Here is a 25,691-nt window from a genome sequence, read left to right on the forward strand (position 1 = left end):
ATGAGCCATGCTGAGGTGGCTGGGTTCGATTCCCGTGCCAGTCTGGCAATTTCGGTTTGAAATTGTCTCGACTTCTGACATAAAAGTATCATCAGTGATTATACGAATGGAAATGGTACGGCTTAGAAACCTCGCAGTTAATAACTGTGGAATGTAATGAACACTAAGCTGCGAGGCAGCAACTTTTAGTTCTACAAAGTTTGCTATAGAGAGGGGGTTGAAATGGCCAATATATGCGTTCTTTAATGCATCTCCCTAAATGACAGTTTTAACCCTCTTAACAATCATGAAACACTTACTAGCAATAGCTAGAAACAATAACAATCAGAAATATACACTTTTGCTTCTCTAGGCATAAAACTTCTTCTTCTTCATTTCATTATCCCTCATTAGACTATTGTTTCTGCTATTGACTGCAAATAGATGTTCCCATGATTGAGAGAGTAGAAACTGTCATTTAGGAAGATGCTTAATAAAGTAACATAAATATTGGCTATACATTTTTCACCCTCCTCCCTTGTCTAATAAACTTTTTGAAGCATCCAAAATGTTTTGATGAATGAAGATTTAAGCAAAAACGCTCGCTATGAAAGAGGCAAGATCGCAGTGTTCTATCACACCACACACTTACACACGCACCCACCATGATACATCGTCGTGTTTTGATGGTAGGAACTAAACCGGTTTTTGGATAAGAGTCAAGAAGTGTAGCTCTGACTCTCAAGTTTTCCTTAGCGATTAGCGCAACAAGCGTGAAGATGGCTGATAATGTTCCTGATAAATTATACCTTACACGCATAGTTAAGTACGAGACACTGAAGACGACCTACGTTGAGGTCGAAATACGTATCTGTCAAGAGTACAATTAAGTGGTGGAATTTAAATGGGATGTAAAACTGTCTTATGACAGTGAAGATATTCCACTAAAAAGCTCAAAATAATTTTTCTTATTTCATGAACATTTTTTTAAATAGTTATGATTAGATGAACTTAATGTGAATTTTGGTGTAAAAACTATATCTTCCTTCCATGGTTTCCTCAGGGCCAATCCGTAGGAGCAAGCGGTAGAGCAAATCATGTGACAATTTATGTTCATACTTACTTCCTAATCGAAAACAATGAAAAGAGCGAGATGACTTTGGTTTGGTGCTAAAACACATGGCCTTCGCGCTGTTCCCTGAGCCATCATAGGTCACTGGCAACGTCGACCGTCAATTGACCGTTTTATTTATCTTTGGCTCCTGATCAACCTGAAAAAAGAGCCGTCGACGACGCTGGTTTTGTGGTCGAACTAAAATGTCCCCTTCCACTTCCCTGGGGCAATCCGTAGGTGCTGGAAGCGGTCAGAGCCGTCAATGGACCATTTTATATTCATCTTCGCTTTCTGATCGAAACCATGAAAGAAGAGCCTTCAATGACTGGTTTGGTGTAAATGAAATGACCTCTTCCTGCAGGTTTCTTTGGAGGAATGAGCAAGGTCTTAAAGCGGTCAGAACCGTCTAATGGACCGTTTTATATTCATACTTCCTTCCTGATCAAAGCCATGAATTTAAACTATCTAACATAGAAACATGAGGTGATTTTAACCGTTCAAAGCGATGATCCCTTCCCACTTGACCAATAATCTCCGAGATTTGTCAATCAAGACTTGAAACGAATAATCAGTTGATTTTAGAGGTCAAGAAACTACAGATGTATGCAATTCACATCGCGCATGTAATCACCCATGATGTTTTACTACCTGCACTCACGAAAGATGGGATCGCGACTGCGAATGTGTATACTCGATGACAAACAGGATCTGTCATTTGACACATACGCATAGGCCTGTTTATGATATATGCCTGTCATGCCACACATCTCCCTCTTCCAAAAAAAAATGCTCGTCCCTTTTCTTCTGCATGGAAATAAATAACACCTACGACACATTGTATGTATCATTCGGTTGCTCTCTCATCATATCGATAAGCATCTGCAGCAAACTAACCATTCCTGGCACACCTTATTGTCAGCATCTCATTTCCATAACAGAAAGAACATAAATAGTGGCACACACCTAAATATGGAAAAGCACTCTCAATGAACTCCATCGTGCAGTGGGCGTCTCGACTTGCAGTTGCTCATGCAACTCGAATGAGTAACTGTTCCTTGTACTTCAAATCTTACACTACTTACTTTTCTCAATACATGTCAATCACTGTGCATTCCGGTTGTCCAGTAACAAACAAAAACCATACCGCAAGTAAAAAACAAGCATAAATCATGGCCGAATATCTATTCTCAGTTGAGATCAAACCTCTCTCCTGCATGACCTTTCAGGTTCCACAGCACCAAACTACTTGTGTATCGACCATCGATGAAAAGTATTGGATCTGTGATCACTCAATCCCACAATAACACGGTTATTTCTTGCTGAGAGTCCCCTGAAACGCAGAGGAAGAACTGCTTGAATGCACGTCCGCTACGCAGAGGTATGATCATTTCGATCCAATGCAACACCATTCTTCTTGCGGGCGTCCACCAACGCAGAGAAGAAACACTAGAATGCGGGCGTCACCACGCAGAACTGTGATTGTCTACACAACAACAATCAAACTCTTTCTTATAAACTCTATCATCGCGAAACAACATGCGGAAACATTCTCCTTTTCATGGTTTGTCTTTTATTCTTCTTCTTATCACAGTTGCCTGACTTTTTCTAACGATATAAGTGTTTCTAATTCGTGAAGGTAATTTATATTTCCATATGGGGATAAAACACGATCTGCTATATAATAAAGAATCCGTATGTTAAGGAATACTCCTCAAGGAGGAGTCTTCGATATAAGGTAATTCAAATATTTTTATTCGAGATGCTGGATCATACTCGATCACATTTTCTCTTCCATAGGTTCCATTCAAATTGCGTACTCTCCAATTTTTCCCAAAGTGTGACACATTCAAGTACGTGCCATCTTTCAAAGACTTAAGCCACCTTGTGGCCGACACTAGCTATCAACAAAGTAGAAAATTTCTGTCACATTCAATCCATTGACTTATATTCGAAACACGAATTACGAATACGATTGGTTTTGCTAATTAAAACAATTGTAAAAAAACCTCTTAAACATTATAACATTTAGTTTTTCCAAAATGCGAACTTTTTAACGAAAAAAAACCACTAGAATCTTCCTAATCACACTTGGTTAATCCATTACCAATCGATCAAATGTGGCGAGATCTGATCTAAAGCTTCTCTTCTCAAATTGAAAGAACTTTTGGCAATCAAGCTCTGTTTGCGTTCCAACAAAAAACGATACAGACCTACTCACTCGCAAAATTTGTGCATCCATTTACCCATCATACCAGCGACCAAAATACACTACGAGTAGTGAGATAGTCACAAAATAACTCTTTTGGCATGTAAATAAGAGTGTTTACAAAAAACTAAACATAATCGTCCATAAGCTTCAAAGCTTCAAAAGTGCTTTGAAAGGCAGAAACATACAGTTAGGCAACTCCTAGGGATGACAGAGCTCACCATCCATGCACATCCTAAAACAATTTCAGCTGAACAGCTGGTTTTTTGCGCTTATATCAATGCTTTGGGGGTCTTTCTGAGTCACCAAGTAATGCCCGAATGCAACGTATAACAAACTCTGATGGTGAAAATAGTGCATAAGCGTGCAAATGTGTATAGTGCCATCTGTAAGTTACTTCGATTAATTAGAAGCAAATTAGTTGATTTTCTTTTAAGTTTTAAAACAGATATTAGGCGCAAAATTGTTTTAGTTGTATCATGTGGCATTATTCAGTGGTGTGAGCGTTTTTTGCATCATTTTAACATCCAACATTCAGAATTACTTTTACTTTCACAAAAAAGTAATGTTATGGTAATTTATCATGGGGATGAATTTATCCCCAAATAAGAACGAGACAAACAACTGTAAAATACCATTAATGAAAAAACGAGTGTTGGTTCCGGACAACTTACAAAAGTAGAATCCCTCTCATTCACAAGATACATATCGTCACTCTTCTTACCGATGTCATCATCTGCTGTCTTTACTTTTTTTTTTTTTCAGCTACGTCCGAAATGTTTCTTTCACTCCTTCTATAAACATGATGGGTGATTTCATGCGTATGTTTAACTACACTCCTGGCAGGATCGCCAAATGTGCAATTCAACATCCATGTGATACCCATCATATTGTTTCCTACCTGCACTCGCAGAAAGATGGGATCGACTGACTGCGAATGTGTATACTCCGGGCCGGATTTATGGGGGGGGCAGGGGGGCCGTGGCCTCAGGCCCCAAATCTTATGTACCAAAACCAACCTTTGTACATTTTGGGGCCCCATATCGTCGGCCCAGGGCCCCTTCCGGCTTCTCTGGCCAGATACTCACGATGACAAACAGGATCTGTCATTTGACACATCTTGCTAGAGCCTGTTTGATAATGGAACCTGTCAATCCACACAAGATGCACCTCATCAGTATCGCGAATATTTTTTTTCCAGATTTTGTCGTCCAGTAATCATTTAGTATAAGTTACTGCAACTTGCGCTTCAACTCCGTTATTAGTGGAATGCAAACAAATTCTTAGACAAAGATTTGTAGAAAAACCTTCGCACTAGAAGTCCATCACACACAATATTTTGAAATTCAGCCTCTGGTATGAGTTATTCACAAACTACTCACTGATCGAACATCTTTGATGGTCAACAAGAAACAAATAAAAGCTCATCATCATCAAGCTTTGCCAATTTTTTAAAACTTTGTAATAAATCGTACCGAAAGATTCAAAAACCATTTATGTTACATGCCTATTGATGCCTAAAATTAGTTAGGTATTAAAATTAAATTAATTGTTTAAATTAATAATTCTTGTGTGTGATTTTCTGCAGAATTAGGAGATTTTTCAGATTTTGTCCGACATTTGTTCACTGTGTTCGTTTGAAAATTTAATCACAGGTGGTCTTATTATTTTGTCCGTCGAATTATTCGTAGAAATTTTCCAGAGCTTCTCGTTAAACCTCCGTAAAATTTCTCTTAGAAATTCCGTTTTATTTTCCTCGAAACTCTGGTGCACGTTCGATCCTTTCTGCTTCCCAGAACGATTGCGCGACCATTAAAATATTTATTCAGCGTTGTTCTGGTGTTTCTCGAAGTTTGCAGATGTCATCGGGTGCAAGGCGTGTTTTTTTCTCATCGCGGATCAGTGACTGACAGTGTGAAGAAACAATGGTGCTTGGCTGATCATGCATTTGTTTGCGCGTCACTTCGGTCGAAATAAGCGGAATCCTTCACATTGCAGATGTCTTTTTCGACAAAGATTGTCGTAGTTCGCTAAAATCATTGTGTAGATAAAAACTGGCACGGTCGCATCACTTATCGGAGTGAATTCAAATCCAACGATTCCTACAAACTAACAGTGTCGGCATAATCATTCTCGAACTTCAATCAACGAGTTCTCCGTGAGACAATTACGTTTGCAATTTTGAAGAAGCATATAGGGTAAAGTGTCCAATAGTGGACCCCCAACCTCCAGCCTTTTGCATTCCTACTGCACATTGTAAATATTTTGCATGAAATTCCATCGGGAGAACCTCTTACAGTCCTATGATTTGATTACATGTACTGGAAATGCTATGGAAGTCAAATAGATGATTTTTACAATTTTATAAAAAATAAACACAATTGTCCATTATAGAAATATTTGGGTGGTCCACAAAGGGGAAGAACGTCCCGAAACGAAACATGAAAATCAAATGAAGTGTCGACTAGGGAAGCAATTTCCTATTATGGACCCCCAGGGTCTATAGGGCGAATCAGTCAGACTTTAAAATGTTAATTAACATGTTTTTATGTATGTATCGTGAAGAGATGCAGATGTTATAGATATCAAGCAGCAATTATTTTGACAATTTCTACTCTTTTGACTGGAAGAACAAAATTCCGCTACTAGGGGTCCACTACTAGGACATTTTACCTAACCAAGCATAGCGCCTGAGTTTTGAGTTAAATTGCGTCGTTCCACTCATTTGAGGAAAAATAGTTTCGCTTCAAAATAGTTTGGAATGGAAGGGTGTTTTCGACTGGATGGGATGTACTGTTCGGAGTTGTCTTTCTCAGTCTGAAGAATCAAAACGATGGTTTATTTACTTGCCCACTTTCGGCCGATGGGTTGTGGCATTTTCTGTACGACCCTGAAAAGACCACAACCCATCATGCTTCTGACAAACAATCGCTCGTTCTGATCTTTTCTCGAACAGATTCAAAACTAGTTCAAATAAATTGGGCGCAATGATGTGAACGTCAATCAAAATTTCTTATAAAGTCTTCAATTATTATCCTCTGGGTTTCAAGGTCTTTTGAGTTCAAGTAGCTTTTCTAAGGAAAAATTCCAGAGGCTGTGTGGTCGCTGATTACGCATCACACAGTTTAATACCCTTTATATCCAAGTGCCTGTCGATAGACAACCTTCTCTCTCTAAATTCATATCACATTGCTTTGGACCTGTCGTTTATTCTTTCCAATTGGTTTCGAACAAATTGAATCTTATGGTCAGATAACCTTCAACAGCTACACTTGGTAGAAAACAAAATAGAAAAGCAAAAGGAAATTCGGCGCTGATCCGAGCCGAGTCGTTGCCGATATGCCCAATCATCATATTGAAACGGTTTTCCACTGCTGTGAGACTATTTTCCAGGGAATTTCCCGAGGATTGTATCCTCCGTTGCTCCTCTGTTTTTCCGTTTTCCCACGAAAAATTCGACAGCCAGTTCTCCTCACCGAGCGAAACCAGCAGCAGCAGCTGAGCAATCGTTGTCCTTCCCGAGGTCGTGTACCTCTTTAATACACTGCGGTATCGATTTTGTATTTTTCTGGTGCTATTGTTTGGAATTCAGGGCTACGCTGTGGCGCGCGTGGGTGGCTGGCTGGTTGTTGGCTGACAGCATGCATCTCCGACCAGACAGACCTCTTTTTCTTTCTTTGGAAGAGATCCTTATCATTGTTGCGTGCGTGCATGCCTGGTCATCATATCAAGTGGGTAATTTGGTGGAACATAATTTCGGAATGATCATTTATGACCTGTTTTGGCAAAATTATGAGCTGCTCAAGACTGAGACGTAATTTTGTAAAGGTTAAAATAAATAAATTTGTCATCAATAAAACCAATGAATAATCAACATGAATGAATGAATCAATAAATAATCAAATTAAAATTCTTTACAAATATAACTATAACAGCTATAAATTTCATTGTGCAGTCTAAGTACGATCCATTCCTCTGCCATCGTCTTTTATGGGTTTCCATTCTTCTAACCCCTCGACTAGTATTTGAAAATTTAATGTTTTCAGTTGTTTCGTTTTAATAATTCATGTATTTTTTGAAAGGTTATAAATCAAAGCACGATGAACAAAGCGAACCTCATTTCTTTCAGACTTATGACCTGCATTCAAACATGCCAGGTACAACCATGAGTCTCCTTTTACATTCTGAATGATGGCGCAATGGTTTCCTTTTCACAACGGTATGCCGTTGCAGAACATTTTTTTATCAGGGGAAGTTGGTAATGACCGGCCAAAGCCTACTGTCTAAATTTCCTCTTTCTTTCTTCACAATTTCCACGATCGAGTAGCCTGGATTCGGATGATAATAAATAAAGCATTTGCCGGTGTTTTTTTCTTTTACTGCAATATCTGTTCAGCTTTTGAACAAGGAACCCGTAAATAATGATGTGGGCCACGGTTGACGGCAGTTTGAAAAGTTTTAAAGAAGAATAATAGGTAAAATATTATCTCCAATTCTCAATTTTCTTATTTAGCAAGTAATTTGATTAATACAAGTTAAGTTTCCAACTAAGCATAACAAAGGGCCATTTAAAAACAATTAGTCTATTTAGCTTGGGATAAATGATTCCGAGAACTTCTATTTGTTTTCAGTTTTAAGTTTTAAGTTTTAGTAGGGAGTTCTCCCGAATTCCGAAGGGAATTCTCCCGAATTCGAAGGAATTCTCCCAATTCGAAGAATTCTCCAATTCGAGATTCTCCCAATTCGAAGGAATTCTCCCAATTCAAGAATTCTCCCAATTCAAGAGAATTCTCCAATTCGAAGGAATTCTCCCAATTCGAAGAATTCTCCCAATTCGAAGGAATTCTCCGAATTCGAAGGGATTCCCGAATTCGAAGAGTAATTCTCCCGAATTCAGAGAATTCTCCCAGATTCGAAGAATTCTCGAAGAATTCTCCCGAATTCGAAGTAATTCCGAAGGATTCCCAATTCGAAGAATTCTCCAGATTCGGGAATTCTCCCAATTCGAAGGAATTCTCCCGGTGAAAATTCTCCCAATTCAAGAATTCTCCCAATTCGAGAGGAATTCTCCCGAATTCGAGGAGTTACTCCAATTCATTCTCCCGAATTCGAAGATTCAATTGAGGAATTCTCCCAATTCGAATTCTCCAATTCGAGGATCTCCCAATTCAAGATTCTCGATTCGAATTCTCCCAAATTCGAGAATTCTCCAATTCGAAGGAATTCTCCCGAATTCGAAGAATTCTCCCAATTCGAAGAATTCTCCCAATTCAGAGAATTCTCCCGAATTCGAAGGAATTCTCCCGATTCAGAAGAATTCTCCCAATTCGAAGAATTCTCCCAATTCGAAGGAAATTCTCCCAATTCGAAGAATTCTCCCGAATTCGAGAATTCTCCAATTCGAAGAATTCTCCCGGTCAGAGAATTCTCCCATTCAAGATTCTCCCGAATTCGAAGAATTCTCCCGAATTCGAAGGAATTCTCGAAATTCGAAGAATTCTCCCGAATTCGAAAATTCTCCAGATCGAAGGAATTCTCCCGAATTCCGAAGGGAATCCGAATTCGAAAGAATTCTCCCGAATTCAGAAATTCTCCCAGAATTCCAGAAGGAATTCATTCCCAATTCAGATGAAATTCTCCCGAATTCGAGAATTCTCCCGAATTCGAAGGAATTCTCCCGAATTCGAAGGAATTCTCCCGAATTCAGAGGAATTCTCCCGAATTCGAAGAATTCTCCCGAATTCAGAGGAATTCTCCCGAATTCGAAGAATTCTCCCAATTCAGAATTCTCATTCGAAGGAATTCTCCAATTCGAAGGAATTCTCCAATTCGAGAGAATTCTCCCGAATTCGAAGAATTCTCCGAATTCGAATTCTCCCAATTCAAGAATTCTCCCGAATTCGAAATTCTCCGAATTCGAAGGAATTCTCCCAATTCGAGGAATTCTCCCAATTCAAGAATTCCAATTCGAAGAATTCTCAATTCAAGAATTCTCCGAATTCGAAGAGGAATTCTCCCGAATTCGAGAATTCTCCCGAATTCGAAGGGATTCTCCGCAATTCGAGATTCTCCAATTCAGAGATTCTCCAAGTTCGAAGGTTCTCCCAATTCGAAGGAATTCTCCGATTCGAGGGAATTCTCCAATTCGAAGGTCTCCAATTCGAAGGGAATTCTCCATTCCGAAGAATTCTCCCAATTCGAGGGTCTCCAATTCGAAGAGATTCTCCCAATTCGAGGAATTCTCCCAATTCAAGGAATTCTCCCAATTCGAGGAATTCTCCCGAATTCGAAGATTCTCCCGAATTCAGAAGGATTCTCCCGAATTCAGAGGAATTCTCCCAATTCAAGGGAATTCTCCCAATTCGAGGATTCCAATTCAAGATCTCCCCAATTCGAAGGAATTCTCCCGAATTCAGAATTCGAGGAATTCTCCCAATTCGAAGAATTCTCCCAATTCAAGGGAATTCTCCCGAATTCGAGGAATCTCCCAGTGAAGGGAATTCTCCCAATTCGAGGAATTCTCAAAATTCGAGAATTCTCCCGAATTCGAAGGAATTCTCCCAATTCGAAGAGTTCTCCCAATTCGAAGGAATCTCCCAATTCAAATTCTCCAATTCGAAGGAATTCTCCCGAATTCGAAGAATTCTCCCAATTCGAAGGAATTCTCCAATTCGAAGAATTCTCCCGAATTCGAGAATTCTCCCGAATTCGAGAATTCTCCCGAATTCGAGAATTCAATTCGAGAATTCTCCCGAATTCGAGAATTCTCCCAATTCGAAGGAATTCTCCCGAATTCGAAGGAATTCTCCCAATTCAGAAGTCTCCCAATTCAAGGAATTCTCTCGATTCAGAGAATTCAATCTCCAATTCGAAGAATTCTCCAATTCGAAATTCTCCCAATTCGAAGAATTCTCCCATTGAATTCTCAATTCCCAATTCAGAGAATTCTCCCGAATTCAAGAATTCTCCCGAATTCGAGAATCTCCCGAATTCGAGAATTCTCGAATTCGAGAATTCTCCAATTCGAGAATTCTCCCGATTCGAAGGAATTCTCCGAATTCAGGAATTCTCCAATTCGAGGAATTCTCCCGAATTCAGAAATTCTCCGAATTCGAGGAATTCTCCAATTCGAAGTCTCCCAGTGAAGAATTCTCCCGAATTCGAAGGAATTCTCCCAATTCGAAGAATTCTCCTCGAGAATTCTGAATTAATCTCCAATTCGAGGATTCTCCCGATTCGAAGGAATTCTCCAATTCAGATTCTCCCGAATTCGAGAGATTCTCCCAATTCGAAGAATTCTCCCAATTCGAGAGGCGAAGTTCTCCAATTCGAAATCGAATTCATTCCGATTCGGGAATTCTCCCGAATTCGAAGAGATTCTCCCAATTCGAAGGATCTCCCGAATTCGAGAGAATTCGAGTAATTCTCCAATTCGAAGATTCTCCCAATTCGAGAATTCTCCCAATTCGAGATTCCCGAATTGAGGTTCTCGAATTCGAAGGGAATTCTCCCGAATTCAAGGGAATTCTCCCGAATTCGAAGATTCTCCCAATTCAAGAGAATTCTCCCAATTCGGTAAGGAATTCGAAGAATTCCCCGACGTCATCGAGAATTCTAGGGAATTCCCAATTCGAAATTCTATCGAAGAATTCTCCAATTCGAAGGAATTCTCCCAATTCGAGAATTCTCCCAATTCGAAGAATTTCTCCAATTCGAAGAATTCTCAATTCAAACCGAATTGAAGGAATTCTTCAATTTGAGGTTCAATTCGAAGGGTTCTCCTCGAATTCGAAGAATTTTAAATTCGAAATTCTCCCGAATTCGAAGAATTCTCCTAATTGAAGAATTCTCGAATTCGAAGGAATTTCTCATCGAATTCTCAATTCAGAATTCTCCGAATTCGATTTTAATTCGATTCTATTGAAATTCTCCCATTGGATTTGAATTCGAAATTCTCCAATTCAGAGAATTCAATCAGGGAATTCTCCCGAAATTCGAAGAAAATTTCCGAATTCGAAATCTCGAGAAATTCTCCCTTCGAGAATTCTAATTCGGAATTCCAATTGAAAATTCTCCGAATTCAAGAATTCCAGAAAGATACGTTCTTCCATTCTCTCCTGAGGAATTCTGAATTCGAATCTCAATCGAAGCAGAGTTCTCCACGAAATTCTCATTGAGAATCTCCATTGAAGATTCCATGAATTATCATTTCGAATTGAGAACTGAATCCCTTGTAAGTTCTCACCAATTCAGAGAATCCAATTCAAGATTGAATCGAAAATTTGAATTCAGACAAGCAATTTTCAGCATTTATGATAGATTCTCAGATTTATATATTTTGTTATTCGGAAATTTTACACTTCGAAGATTTCTTTGGAATTTAAGATTTCATAAGAATTTTGTTCAATTCGAAATTCATCAAATTCCAGATTCAAATATAATTCGAAATTCTAATAATTTCTTTTTGGAATATTGATTAGATTCATTCCAGTTATGAAATTCTGAGATATTTTTTTAACTCGCAATTTTTACTTTTGAAATTAACTATAATTCCTTTTGAATTTTAAGAAAATTTCATTTCAGAATCGAAAAAATTCTTTGCGAATTCAAAAGAAGTTCCTTTGATTCAGCAGAATTTTTCTTTGTAATTCAATAGTTCAATTTCAAAAGTGATGTTTTACCGCCCTCCCCCGGTTTTGCTTTTAACGGTTGGGTTTGGTCGATTAAGATCTTTCGTCAATCAACTATGAGTTACTCACAAATAAATCATAAAAAAGTCAATGAACAATTTGGTGGTAAAAGCAGTAAGTTTGTTTACCGAAAATTAGTAACACTAATGTGTATAAAATATTGGGTGAAATATTTTTACTCATTAAAATTTAGTTATCAGTTCGTAATTTGTTTTCATTGAACATTTCTGTACTATTCAAAATGAATGCATTATATAAACTGTTTTCTCATTATCCATGATGGTATTGGTGACATTGGTGAACAAGCAGATGAGCAGGTTTACTCGAATCTCGCCAGATCGTTAGACAGAAAATATTACGAATGAGTTTCGCTACTGTTGGTAGTGCTTTATCGTATGTACGGTGAAACGGTGTATGCGAACTCGGCTCACTTCGGGTGCAAACAATTTCAAATCATCATTAAATTTCGTTAAGTGTGATTGTCGGAATATTGCCAGATATCACGGAAAAAAAATATGGATAACATCGGCACAGATCTAGGGTACTGATAAATAAATGAGCAATTGAACATCTGATTGATTTAACTTTCTGAGGACTCATTGGATTTTCATACTTTGGTGCCATGAATGGTAATTGGATATCACTAAGTATCACGCTATTATGGACTTCAAATGAAACTCAGTAACTATTAATTTTTGAATGAAACAGAGTTGTTACATTATATCTTTACATGTGTATCGAGCTGTACTTTGTATTTTAGCTACAGATCGAATAGATTTTAGAAGCATATCGTTGGGAATATATATCAAGTCTCAATAACCCATACGCTTGATTAATTCGTTTCAGAATCCATTTATCGATATATTAGAAGGCTGCCATTCGTCTGATTTACCTATCAAGTCGCGGATTTATTCCGTGGACACAATCAGTCTAAAATAACATCATCCTGGCTTGTCTCGACCAACATCACGTGTAAATTATTGATCGGTGCTTATCGAAGATCCATCCCATTGGCTGCTTTGAAACATGTCAATTTTTTTTTTTAACATTGGGATGGCTCCACATAAATCTGAGACTGAACAGTCATGGCAATTTCATGTAATGTGAAATTAATCAATTGAAAATAGTGAATTAAACTTTTTCATATACATTCACTGAACTCAATTTAAATTCGTATATAAATTCACTTTCAAACGTGTCGCGCCTTTATTTGTCTTCTATTGATCCAATTAGAGATGTTTACCCGACAAGTAAATGTCATCGAGAAATCAAACGTGCTAATTGCTCATGCAGGATTTCTTCCCGAACGACTAAATTGCGCTACCTATTTCTGTCTTCTCATTTTCGAATAGCGACAACTCATGAGGCCTACATCAGACAAAACGAGACGCCTGGGATGGTCAAGCGAGCGATTCACTGGTGCGCCAATGTCGGGTGAATCGGAAGAGGGAGGTGCACTGTTATGACGCATAGGTTCATAGTGTCCCCAACAATCGGATCAGATTCTCACTCGACGGGAAGCATCGATCACAACGCACCGACTTCGCCATACAGTGATGGAGGGTTTAGTGCTCGTTTGAGTGGATGTGAGTAGGTGCGACGGTGGACCAAATTGATGTGATAAATGAGTTGACATCAGTCGGGTTTATAATAAATGATTGTTCTGCGGAACGTGTTTGTATGCTGAAATTCTGAATTGTTCAATTAGAATTTCTTGTGATACACACCGTTGGAGATTATAACATATTCTTGATAATCAAATTGACATAGATCGAATTCGATTGTTTTCAAATATAAAATTTAAATCGAATAATCAAGAAGAATCGGAAAAACAGAAATCAGAAAATCATAAATCAGAAAATCAGAAAATCAGAAAATAGAAAATCAGAAAATCAGAAAATTAGAAAATCAGAAAATCAGAAAATCAGAAAATCAGAAAATCGAAAATCAGAGAAAATCAGAAAATCAGAAAATCAGAAAATCAGAAAATCAGAAAATCAGAAAATCGAAAATCAGAAAATCAGAAAATCAGAAAATCAGAAAATCAGAAAATCGAAAATCAGAAAATCAAAATCGAAAATCGAAAATCAGAAAATCGAGAAAATCGAAAACGAAAATCAGAAAATCAGAAAATCGAAAATCAAGAAATCAGAAAATCAGAAAATCAGAAAATCGAAAATCAGAAAAATCAGAAAATCAGAAGAAAATCAGAAAATCAGAAATCAGAAAATCAGAAATCGAAAATCAGAAAATCAACGAAAATCGAAAATCAGAAAATCAGAAATCGAAAATCAGAAAATCAGAAAATCAGAAAATCAGAAATCGAAAATCAAAATCAGAAAATCAGAAAATCAGAAAATCAGAAAATCAGAAAATCAGAAAATCAGAAAATCGAAAATCAGAAAATCAGAAAATGAACAGAAAATCAGAAAATCGAAAATCGAAAGAAAATCAGAAAATCAGAAAATCGAAAATCAGAAAATCAGAAAATCAGAAAATCGAAAATCAGAAAAAGAAAATCAGAAAATCAAACGAAATCAGAAAATCGAAAATCAGAAAATCAGAAATGAAAACTCAGAAATCGAAAAATCGAAATACAATCATCGAAGAAATCAGAAAATCAGAAAATCAAATCAGAAAATCAGAAAATCAGAAAATCAGAAAAATCAAATAGAAATCAGAAAATCAGAAAATCAAGAAAATCGAAAATCGAAAATCGAAAATCGAAATCGAAAATCAGAAAATCAGAAAATCAGAAAATATGAAAATCAGAAAATCAGAAATCAGAAAATCAGAAAATCAGAAAATCAGAAAATCAGAAATCAGAAAATCAGAAAATCAGAAAATCAGAAAATCAGAAAATCGAAAATCAGAAAATCAGAAAATCAGAAAATGATCAGAAAATCAGAAAATCAGAAAATCAGAAAATCAAGAAAATCAGAAAATCAGAAAATCAGAAAATCAGAAAATCAGAAAATCAGAAAATCAGAAAATCGAAAATCAGAAAATCAGAAAATCAGAAAGAAAATCAGAAAATCGAAATCAGAAAATCAGAAAATCAGAAAATCAGAAAATCAGAAAATCAAAAATCAGAAAATCAGAAAATCAAGAAAATCAGAAAGTTCTAAGGTCCATAATTCCAAAATTCCAAATTCCAAAAGGTAAAAGGTCGAAAAGTTTCAAACTCTTGTAGTAAAGGCGCAAAACTTTCACAAAAAAGCCCAAAAGTTCAAAAGTCTAAAAGTTGAAAAGTTCATTGTTCCAAAATTCCCAACATATGGGGCTCCATATACAGATATCAAACTTGCGACTAGCGAAGTATAAGTCCCAAATCCCAAAACGGCAAAAGTCGACAAAAGTCCAAGTCATTCAAAAGTCCTATATGCCCGAAACCTCTGATTCCCTAAAGTCCCAATGCCAAAAATATAAAAAATCCGGGCTTTTTGAAAAAAAAGTTACAAGGTTTAAAGTCGAAAGTTCAACATTCATAAAGATCTAAAGGTCAGTTACCCAAAAAACAAAGTCAAAGTTCTAGCCCAAAACCTTAAAATCCCAAAAGTCAAAAAGTGAAAAAATCAAAAAGTCTTAAAGTTCAAACTCAAACGTCAAATGTCAAAAGATTCAAAAATCCCAAAGCCCAAGGTCAAAATCGAAATTTCAATTCAAAACGTCTACAAGATCTAGCTAAAAGGTCCAAAATTAAAAGCTCCACAATCCCAAAAGTAAAAATTCTAAAAGTCCAGAAGTCAAAACGTCCAAAAGCCTGAAATTCCAACAGTCAAAACTTCAAGGTCTTAAACTGAAACTACGAATGTCCAAAGACAAAAGCAAAAAGTCTGAAAGTGCACAAGTTCTAAAGTCCAATAGTTCAAGTTTCAAACGTCCAATAGCCCCACAAGTCCAATAAACTAAAAGTCGAAAACCCCAAAAGTCCAAAAGTCCAAAAGTCTAGAAGTCCAAAATTCAAAAATCCTAAGATCGCAAAAGTCGAAAAGTTTAAAATTCTTAAAGTTCTTAAAGAGCAAAACTTAGAAATCTCAAAAGTCCAAAAGTCCAAATGCCCAAATGTCCAATAGTTCATAAGCTCAAAAGTTCAAAAGCTCAAAAGTCCAATAGTCCAAAATCCCTTGAATCTGGAACTCAAAAAGTTCAAATGTCCAAAATTCCAAAACTCAAAAAATCTGAAAGTCCAAAAGCTCAAAAGTTAAAAAGTCCATATGTCCAATACTCCAAAACTCTTAATGTTTGAAAGTCCAATATTCGAAGGACAAATTCCAATAAGAACCAAATGCTCAAAAGTCCGAAAACTTTTTTATTGTCTTTATTAGAGGACTTTTCAGCCCGAGCTAAAAGTCTCCGAGTCCTAAACTTAAAAGTCAAAAAGCCAAAATAAATGCCCAAAAAGTCTAAAGTACAAAAGCTCATAAGTTCAAGAGTCAATAGTCTGAAAGTTCAAAGCCCAAAAGTCAAAAGTCAAAACTTCCGAACGTCTCAAAAAACTCAAAAGTCAAAAGTCTAAATAAAAACTTTGAAACTCTAATAGTCTAAGTAAATAAAAAAAATAAAAATTCAAAGCAAGAAGCAAAATTCCAAAATTCAAAAATTTGGGGTTCAAAAATCTAAAATTCAAAAGTCTGAAAGCTCAAAAGTTCAAAGGACAAAATTCCAAAAATGCCAGAAAACCAATGCCCAAAAGTCCAAATTCCCAAAAGTTCAAAAGTACAAATCCCCAAAAGTCCAAATATCCAAGGGCCCCAATGCCTAAAAATCCCAAAAAGGCTAAAGTGGACAAGTTCAAAATTCCTAGAGTCTAAATGTTCGAAACCTCCAGTTCCTAAATGTCCAAAAGTCCAAGAGTCGAAAAGTCAAAAAATCGAAAAGCCCAAAGTTTTAAAATTTCAAAATTCTAAATTTCCAATAGTCTAAAAATCAAAGATGTCAAAAAGGGTAAAAGTCGAAAAGTTCAAGGCCTAAAACAAGTTCAAAAGTTCAAAAATCTAAAAGTTCAAAATCCCAAAGCCGAGTCATAAGTCCAAAGTTATAATTTGAAGTTTACTACTTTGGACTTATGGATTTGGACTCTAAAACTCCTTAAATCCGAAGGCTAAAATTACAAAATTCCAAAAGTCCAAATACCCAAGAATCGAGAAGTCCAAAAGTTCAAACGTCGAAAAGTCCCAAAGTCCACAAGGCGGAAATCCCAACAGTTCTAAATTCCAAAAGTCCATTAGTCTAAAAGTCCAAATGCCCAAAATTCCAAAAGTCCAAAAACCCAAAAGTCTTAAAGCCTTAAAGTCCAAAAGTTCAATAATCCAAAAGTACAAAAGTTCCAGGCAAAAACGAAAGAAGTCTAAAAGTTCGAAATCCCATAAAGCAAAAGTCGAAGCTCAAAGGTCTAAAGTTCATAAGCCCAAACCTTAAAATCCAAAGGTCCAAAAGTATAAAAATTCAAAAAGTCTTTAAGTCTAATCCAATCCCAAATGCAAAAGTCTAAAATCCAAAAGTTCAAAAGAACCAAAAAAATTCAAAAGTCCAAATTCCAAGCTCCAAAATCATAAAGTCAAATATTCGAAAAGTCCAAAAGTAAAAAGTACAAAATTTAAAAAGTCAAAGAGCCTAAAATCTCAACAGTCCAAAAACCCAAAAGCCTTTTAGTTCAAAACTCTGGAATTCCGAATGTTCAAAAGACAAAAAGTCCAAAAGCTTGAAAGCCCAAATGCTTACAAGCCCAAATGCTTAAAAGCCCAAAAGTCTGAAAGTGCAAAAGCTATAAAGTTCAATAGTTCAAAGTTCAAAAGAATGCCTAAAGGTCTAAAGTCCACAATACAAAATCCAAAAAGCTGAAAGTAAAAGTTAAAAGTCCAATAGTTTTAGATCAAAAGTCCAATAGCCAAAAGTCTAATGAGTCAAAATCCCAAAATAGCAAAAAGTGAAAGGTTAAAAATTCTAAAATCTTAAAAGCAAAATCTCAAAGTCAGAATCTAATAATCAATTCCAAATTCAATAATACGAAAGCTGAAAAGTCCAATAGCTCAGGCGTTCAAATGTTCAAAATTTCAAAATTAAAAAAATCTGAAGGTTCAAAAACCCAAACGTCCAAAAGTCCAAAATTCCAATATTTCAAAACTCTAAATGTCTGAAAGTCCAAAGATCCGAGGTAAATTGCAAAATTCAGAAAACAAATAGCTCAAAAGTCTAAAGTCCAAAACCTAAAGTTCAAATGCTAAATTTAAAACTACAAATCCATAAGTTTAAAGTCCAAAAGTCAAAGTCCAAGAACCAAGTTCAAAGCCCAATCTAACAAAATACAAAAAATCAAAGTCTACAGCCAGAAATCTAAATGTCCCAATCCAAACTCAAAGTCTGAAAGTCCAATAGTCCAAAATTACAAAAATTCCAAAAGTCCAAATGTCCAAAAATCTAAAAGAACAAAAGTTCAAAGGCCTAGACGTATAAAAATCCCCAAAAGGCAAAAATCGACGAATCGAGTTAAAATTTGCTAAGTCTAAATGCCAGATCATCCAGTTCTAAAAATAAAAAAGTAAGAAAAGACCAAAGTTCAAAATTCATAAATTCCAAAATTCAAAATTTCCAGAAGTCTAAAAGTCGAAAACGCCAAAAAGGCAAAAGTCGAAAAGTTCAAAAGCCTAAAGTCCTAAAGCCCAAAAACCTCAAAATCCCATAAGTCAAAAAGTGCAAAAGTTTAATAGCCCAAAGTCCAAAAGCCCAAGAGTCCAAAAATCCAGAACTTCAAAGCCCAGTACTCCAAAAATCAAATTTCAGATCCCAAATGTCTTAAACTCCTTAAATCCAAAGGCTTAAATTCCAAATTCCAAAGTCCAAATTCTCAAAAATCGAAAAGTTCAAAGTCTAAACGTCGAACAGTCCCACAGTTCAAAAAGTCCTCAAGGCTGAAATTCCTGACTGTAAATTCAAAAGTCTAAAAGTTCAAAAAGCCCAAAATTCAAAAGTTCAAATAACTCAAAAGTTTTAAGGTTTAAACGTCAAAATCTCTAAAACTCTAAAAGTCAAAAAGTTCAAAAGTCCAAAAGCTCAATAGTTCAAAATGACAATAGTCCAGAAGTCTAAATGTCCAATATTCCAAAACTCCAATTATCTGGAAGTCCAAAATTTTAAATTTCCAGATGACCAAATGCCCAAATGTCCCAACAATTCAATCATCCAAAATTCCAAAAAAATCAAAGTCCAAAAGCCCAAAAGTCCAAAACCCCAGGACTCTAAAATTGAAGGCCAAAAGCTAAAAAGTTCAAAAAGCCCAAAAGTCAATAGTCCAAAATTCAATAAATCTAAAATTTCAAAGCCCAAAACTCTAAAAAGTCTGAAGATCCAAAAAGTCCAAGGAAAAGTTACAAAATTCCATAAAGTCCCAAATTACTGAATTCTTGAAGTCCAAATGTCCAAAGATCTAAAATTCAAATGCCCAAAAGTTCAAACTTTAAAGTCCAAAAAGTTCAAATCCAAAAAAGGCAAAAAAGTTCAAAATTTTAAAGTCTAAATGCGGAAACCTCCAGTTCCTAAAAGTCCAAAATCGAAAGAATCCAAGATTCAAATTTCCTATACCAAAATTATAAATTTTCAGTGGCAAAGAGTCCAAAATCCCAAAAGTCGAAAAGTTCAAAGGCCTAAGTCCACAGCCCAAAACCTTAAAATCCCATTAGTCCAAAGTGTGAAAGTCCAAAAGCCTATGATTAAAAAAGTCCAGTAGTCCAAAAGTCTAATTTTTTTAAAGCCCAAAAGTCTAAAGGTTCCCCCAAATACACGCGATGCGACGTTGCGACGCGATTCTATCGCTGGCGACAGCGATTCTGTCGCGGTAATGGAAGCGTAAATACCAAATTGCTTGCAGCGACCCAACGAAGAATCGCGGCGACTAGGTCATAATCGCGTCGTGATAAATCACTTAGGTCTGGGGGGCCTTAAAATCCGACATATAATTAGCTCGAAATCCGATGGCTATAATTCCAAAAGTTCCAAGAATCGAAAAGTCCGAAATTCCAAAAGAATCCAAAAGTTCAAAAGTTGAAAAGTCCCAAAGTACTAAAGCCCACAAGGCCGAAATCTCAACAGTTTTGAATTCCAAAAATCCAACAGTCGAAAAGTCCAAGCCCAAAAATCAATAAAGTATTATCCGATTTTATCAACCCTGGTGAATTTGGGTTGATAAAACGGGGTATGTGACAAATCGGAAAAATATATGATCATTTATGCCTTGGCAAGCAAATGCGTGAGATACCCGTGTCGAAACTGCTTATAGAATGCTTCATGGTACTCAGAAAGCAATTTATAATAAACTACAGGTGGAAAGTTATTTAATGAAAATTAATGTTGTTTGCGGTATTATTTACGAAGCCCAAAAATCAAAATATCAAAAATGCAAACGTCCTAAAAGGTTTCCAGAGCCAGAGTCCAATCGTCCAAAATTCCAAAATCTCAAGTCAAAAACCCAAAAGTCTAAATGTCCAAAACTCCATAATAGTCTGAAAGGCCAAGCCAAATATTAAAAAGCCAGTTCAATCATCAAAATTCCAAAAACTAAAAGTCAAAAGTCCAAAAAGTCTAATTGTCCAAAACCCAAGACTCTACTACTGAAGGCAAAAGCTAAAAAGTTCAAAAGCCCAAAAGTTCAATAATCACAAATACCAAAATTCAAAAAATTAAAATTCAAAGACCAAAACTCTAAAGCATGAAAGTTCAAAAATCAGAGTACAAAATTCCTAAAATTCATGGTTTAAAATTGCAATTATTAAAAGTCTAATAGTCCAAAAGCATTAAACGTTTAAAAGTCCAAAAGTTCCAAACCTCAAAACGCCAAAAGTCGACAAAGCAAAAAGCAAAAGAAGTTCAAAATTTCTCAAGCATAAATGCCCGAAACCTACAGTTCCTTAAAGTCCAAAAGTCAAAGGTCAAGAAGCCAAAAAGTCGAAAAGTTCAAAGATTCAAAATTATTCCAAAATTATAAATTTGCAGTAGTGTAAGTCAAACTCCCAAAAAGGCCAAAGTCGAAAACTTCAAAAAGCCTAAAGTCCTAAAGCCCAAAACCTCAAAATCTCATTAGTCCAAAAGTGTAAAAGTCCAAAAGCCTATGATTCCAAAAGTCCAGAAGTCCAAAAGTCTAAATTTTTTAAAGCCCAGAAGTCTAAATCTCTTAATCCGATGGCTAAAGTTCCAAAAGAATCGAAAAGTCCAAAATTCCAAAAGAATCCAAAGGTCCAAAAGCTCAAAAGTTGAAAAGTCCCAAAGTTCAAAAGTCCACAAGGCCGAAATCCCAACAGTTCTGAATTCCAAAAATCCAACAGTCTAAAAGTCCAAAAGCCCAAAAATCCAATACAGTAATATCCCGATTTTATCACCCCTGGTGAATTTTGGGGTGATAAAACAGGTTATGTGACAAAAGCGATTTTTTTTTAAATTTTTGGTTAATTCCACAAATATGAATCATTTTATGCCTTGGAAAGGCAAAATGCGTGAACGATACCCGTTATTTATTGTCGAAAATGCTTACAGAATCCTTTACAGGTACTCAGAAGTCATTTATAATAAACTGCAGGCGGTGAAAGTTATTTAATGAAAATTAATGTTTGCGGTATTATTTACGAAGCCCAGAAGCCCAAAAGTCTTCTTCTTCTTATGGGCATTACATCGCCAAGCCCAAATGTCTTAAAATCAAAAAGTCAAAAATGCCAAACGTCTAAAAATTCCAAAGCCCAAAAGTCCAATCGTCCAAGAACCAAAAGCCCAAAAGTCTAAATGTCCAAAACTCCAAAACTATAATAGTCTGAAAGGCCAAAAGCCTAAAGATTAAAAGACCAACAGTTCAATCATCCCAAATTCCAAAATAAACTCAAAATCCAATAGCCCAAAAGTCTAATTGTCCAAATCCCCAAGACTCTACTAGCCTGAGAAGGCCAAAAGCTAAAAAGTTAAAAAGCCCAAAAGTCCAATAGTCCAAAATACCAAAATTCAAAAAATCTGAAGTTTCAAAAAACCAAAACTCTAAAAGTCTGAAAGTTCAAAAGTCTAGAGGACAAAATTACAAAATTTCGTAAGTTCCAAAATTACTAAATTCTTAAAGTCTAAATGTTCAAAAGCCTCAAACGTTTAAATGTTCAAAAGCTCCAAACCTCAAAAAGGCAAAAGTCTACAAAGCAAAAAGCTAAAGAAGTTCAAAATTTCTCAAGTTCCTTTTTGGTCGGAAAGTCGAAAATTCAAAAAATCGAAAAGTCCAAAGATTCAAAATTTCAAAATACCAAAATTTTAAATTTCCAGTAGTGTAAAAGTCCAAAATCCCAAAATGGCAAAAGTCAAAAAGTTCAAAAAGCTTAAAGTCCTAAAGCCCAAAACCTCAAAAGTGTAAAAGTCCAAAAGCCCAAAAGCCCAGAAGTCCAAAAGTCTAAAATTTCAAAAGCGCAAAAGTCTTAAACTCCATAAATCCGATGGCTGAAATTCCAAAAGAATCGAAAAGTCCAAAAGTTCAAAAGTCCACAAGCCCGAAATCCCAATAGTTCTAAATTCCAAAAAATCCAACGATCTAAAAGTTCAAAAGCCCTAAAATCCGATACCTATTCTAAAAGTCCAAAAGCCTTGAAGTCTAGATGTCCGAAAGTTCAAAAATCCAAAAAATCAATAGGCCAAAACTTCAAAAGTCCAAAGTTCAATAGTTTTTTCCTCCCTTTTTGTGGCACAGACTTTTAGAAGAGACTTGAATAAGAAAAATAAGATGACAAAAAAAGAAGAACGAAATTGAAGAAAATTGGAGCAGACTAAAACTAGGAAATTGGGAATTATAAATCGGATATCGACAGTTAGAAGTAGAAATTTAGAATATAGAGAATTCGGTCTAATGTTATCAAACTGATTTCAATTCGAATGTCGAAAATGATTACAATTGATTTACAATAAATCCAAAGTAGAGCTGCCGTTCGGCCACCAGGAAAATGATTACAATTGATTTACAATAAATCCAAAGTAGAGCTGCCGTGCGGCCACCAGGAACGTCATTTTATGTATCATCCTGTTCACCCTATCCTTGCAGCTCCCTCAAGCTCACTTCGTCGCAGGACAGCGAAGACGAGGAAAGCACCGGTGGACATTCTTCCGTCGTCGAGACAGCTTCGACTCGACCCGACACAGTGCCGACCACCTCGCGCGCATTCGGCGCCCATTTCACCTGCCTGATGAACAACAACGGCGGTAGCCATCACGACAGCAGTAGCGGCAAAAGTGTGGAACATTCCTCGCCGCAAGCCGGTACATGCTGACACCGGGGGACGTGTTGGACCGGTGGGCAGTGGGTGACGCAACCGCCCGCAGGCGTGCTGTACAATGTCGGATAACGCGAGGACCGGAAGGGCATGGACCGGGGTTGTTTCGATCTACTACCTGCTGGAACGAGACTACGGCAAGAGGTGTTCTGTTTGGTGGAATCACTTCTTTAGGATTGCGTTGAGTTGAGTAACCAAGTCGAACTTCCACTATCGGTCGAAAAACGGAAGAGCAAAACATCAAACTACATCATGGTATGATCCGACCGATTTGTCCCGACGGAGGATGGGTTCGTTGGAAGCTCCGGTCGAATGTGTTCGGAACGACGTTCTTCGTGACGACAGCGGTAAAGGAGGACCACGCGAATCCGAGCTCGACCTGGCGGTGGTGATATACGTGGTAGTGGAAAATAGAGTGCGGGATGCACTCCTTGACGAAGTTATGCCTTTCCGGTTCAATGGCGATGGTTCTAATGATGTTTGTTGTGGTTTGTCTTTTATACTCTCTGAGGGTCTATTCCGTAGGATACCAACATATTATGGGTTTCAAGGGGCCACGGAATATGACGGTGCTGCTGCCGGGCATGACCGAGGACACAGAGGGTGAAAATTAAGCTCCGCCGACAGTCACCACGGGCTGTTGGATAGTTGGAAGTCGAAGGTAAGTGCGGAAGTAGTACATAATGTGCCTCCGGAAATAGCGTAGCACGTGCTTTGAAGACGGAGAAAGTTCACCACTTTTCTAGTTCACGGTAACGACGTTGACGGTGTGGTTGGTTTGGTGGTGATGATGGTGCCATGCCGGAAATTATTACTTCTGCGTGTTGGGTGCCGACAACATTACCGATGACTTCCATTCAGTAGTGAGTTGGCAAGATGTTTCTGGTGAGAGAACTACTCTGTGGGCATTAGTTATAGAATATAGATTTGCTTTTATTTGATGTCCCACTGCTGTGCATATAGTACTATATACTAATAATGTAAAATTTATACTCCTACTGTCAGAACCTTGCATAACTTTGAATTAAAACAGAGCATCTTTTCATTTTCAATAGTTCTTCACGGGGCTTGAGTTATCTTTCAGAGTTGCGTTTGGATCTTTTCATTTTCGACCTTTCAAAATCCTTTGCATGAATTTCTTTCATTTTTTAACAATGGGGGTAACTAAAACCTCGTCCGCTACTAAATAAGTTTCTTGGATTTTTTTTATTCCAATCATCATATAATATCTAAGGGAGAATCGAGTATTACCAAGTTATTGTCTCAATCGTCAAATAGCATAATGAAGCCGAACTCGATAAATTTATATTGTCCTCTGAAAACAGCTGAAAGGCTTGGATTATTGATTATGCACTGCATCTCTTATGCACATATACACTCAATTCTTTCCCAACACATGCCAAATTGAAACTTGTTATGTGAATGAATAATTATTTAAAACGATTGATCATGTTAAACAATAATTTACCAGTAACACTAGTAACTGTCTGTGCTAGTAATATAAGGCCCTCCTTAGCCATGCCGTGTAATATGTTCTAAAATCAATATCATGCTGAAGGTGGCTGGAAATGGAATTAAATAGGTAACAAGCGTATAATAATCTAAAAAAATGGTTGCAGTATTTTGTCATAATAATCATATCGCTGCGATGCGTAGTTAAGGTCAGAGGGAAGCTCTTTAGCAGTAGAGCGCTATTTTCATACTAAAATGTCTATAACTCGGAATTGGGAACGACGAACAATTTCGCTTTCCCAACCAGGTGTAAAAATAATCGAAAATTTTGATGAAGGCCACCTTTCTTCTTTTCAGCTCACTTCCAGACACATTCATAGTCGGCTCTGGACTGTCAATATTTGAATATTACTCATTGAATATTTATACATTTACAAATTGATAAATTATCTGAAATCTGAACACGTTTCAAATGGTAAAGTAATTTATCACATACCTAGAACTGAAACTGATTTTCATCCGCGAGGCCCTTTCAACGGTAAACATTAACATAAACAATGCTAATTATGTTTATTTCTGCACAAAGTAAGCACACTCAGTGACAGTCGAATGAATGAGTTGGATTGCAAGTGGAGAATCGTCTGACTATGTCATTTATTTTATGTTTTGAATATTCATGCGATGTTTGTCAATATTTGGACCGAAATTGCTTCATGAAGATGAATATTTTAGGCTCTGATCCCAACTGATAATCTCTTTGAAATTTATCAAGGAATGTTCCAAGAGAATTTTGTGGACCTACTATTTCCCAAATTTGAATAAAGCTCTAAATACTTACCTAAGTTCCTCCAGGAATTCCTCGAATTCCTCCGGAAGTTCCTCAGGAATTCCTCGGAAGTTCCTCCAGGAATTCCTCCGGAAGTTCCTCAGAATTCCTCCGGAAGTTCGGAATTCCTCGGAGGTTCTCG

General features: G+C 36.7%; 1 pseudogene; it reads left to right on the forward strand.

The window, feature by feature from the left end:
- Positions 1 to 25,691, forward strand: part of LOC134222641 (protein king tubby 1-like) — a 42,775-nt pseudogene that overhangs the window by 247 nt on the left and 16,837 nt on the right.

This window comes from Armigeres subalbatus, chromosome 3 (genome assembly GCF_024139115.2).
Source record: "Armigeres subalbatus isolate Guangzhou_Male chromosome 3, GZ_Asu_2, whole genome shotgun sequence".
NCBI lineage: Eukaryota > Metazoa > Arthropoda > Insecta > Diptera > Culicidae > Armigeres > Armigeres subalbatus.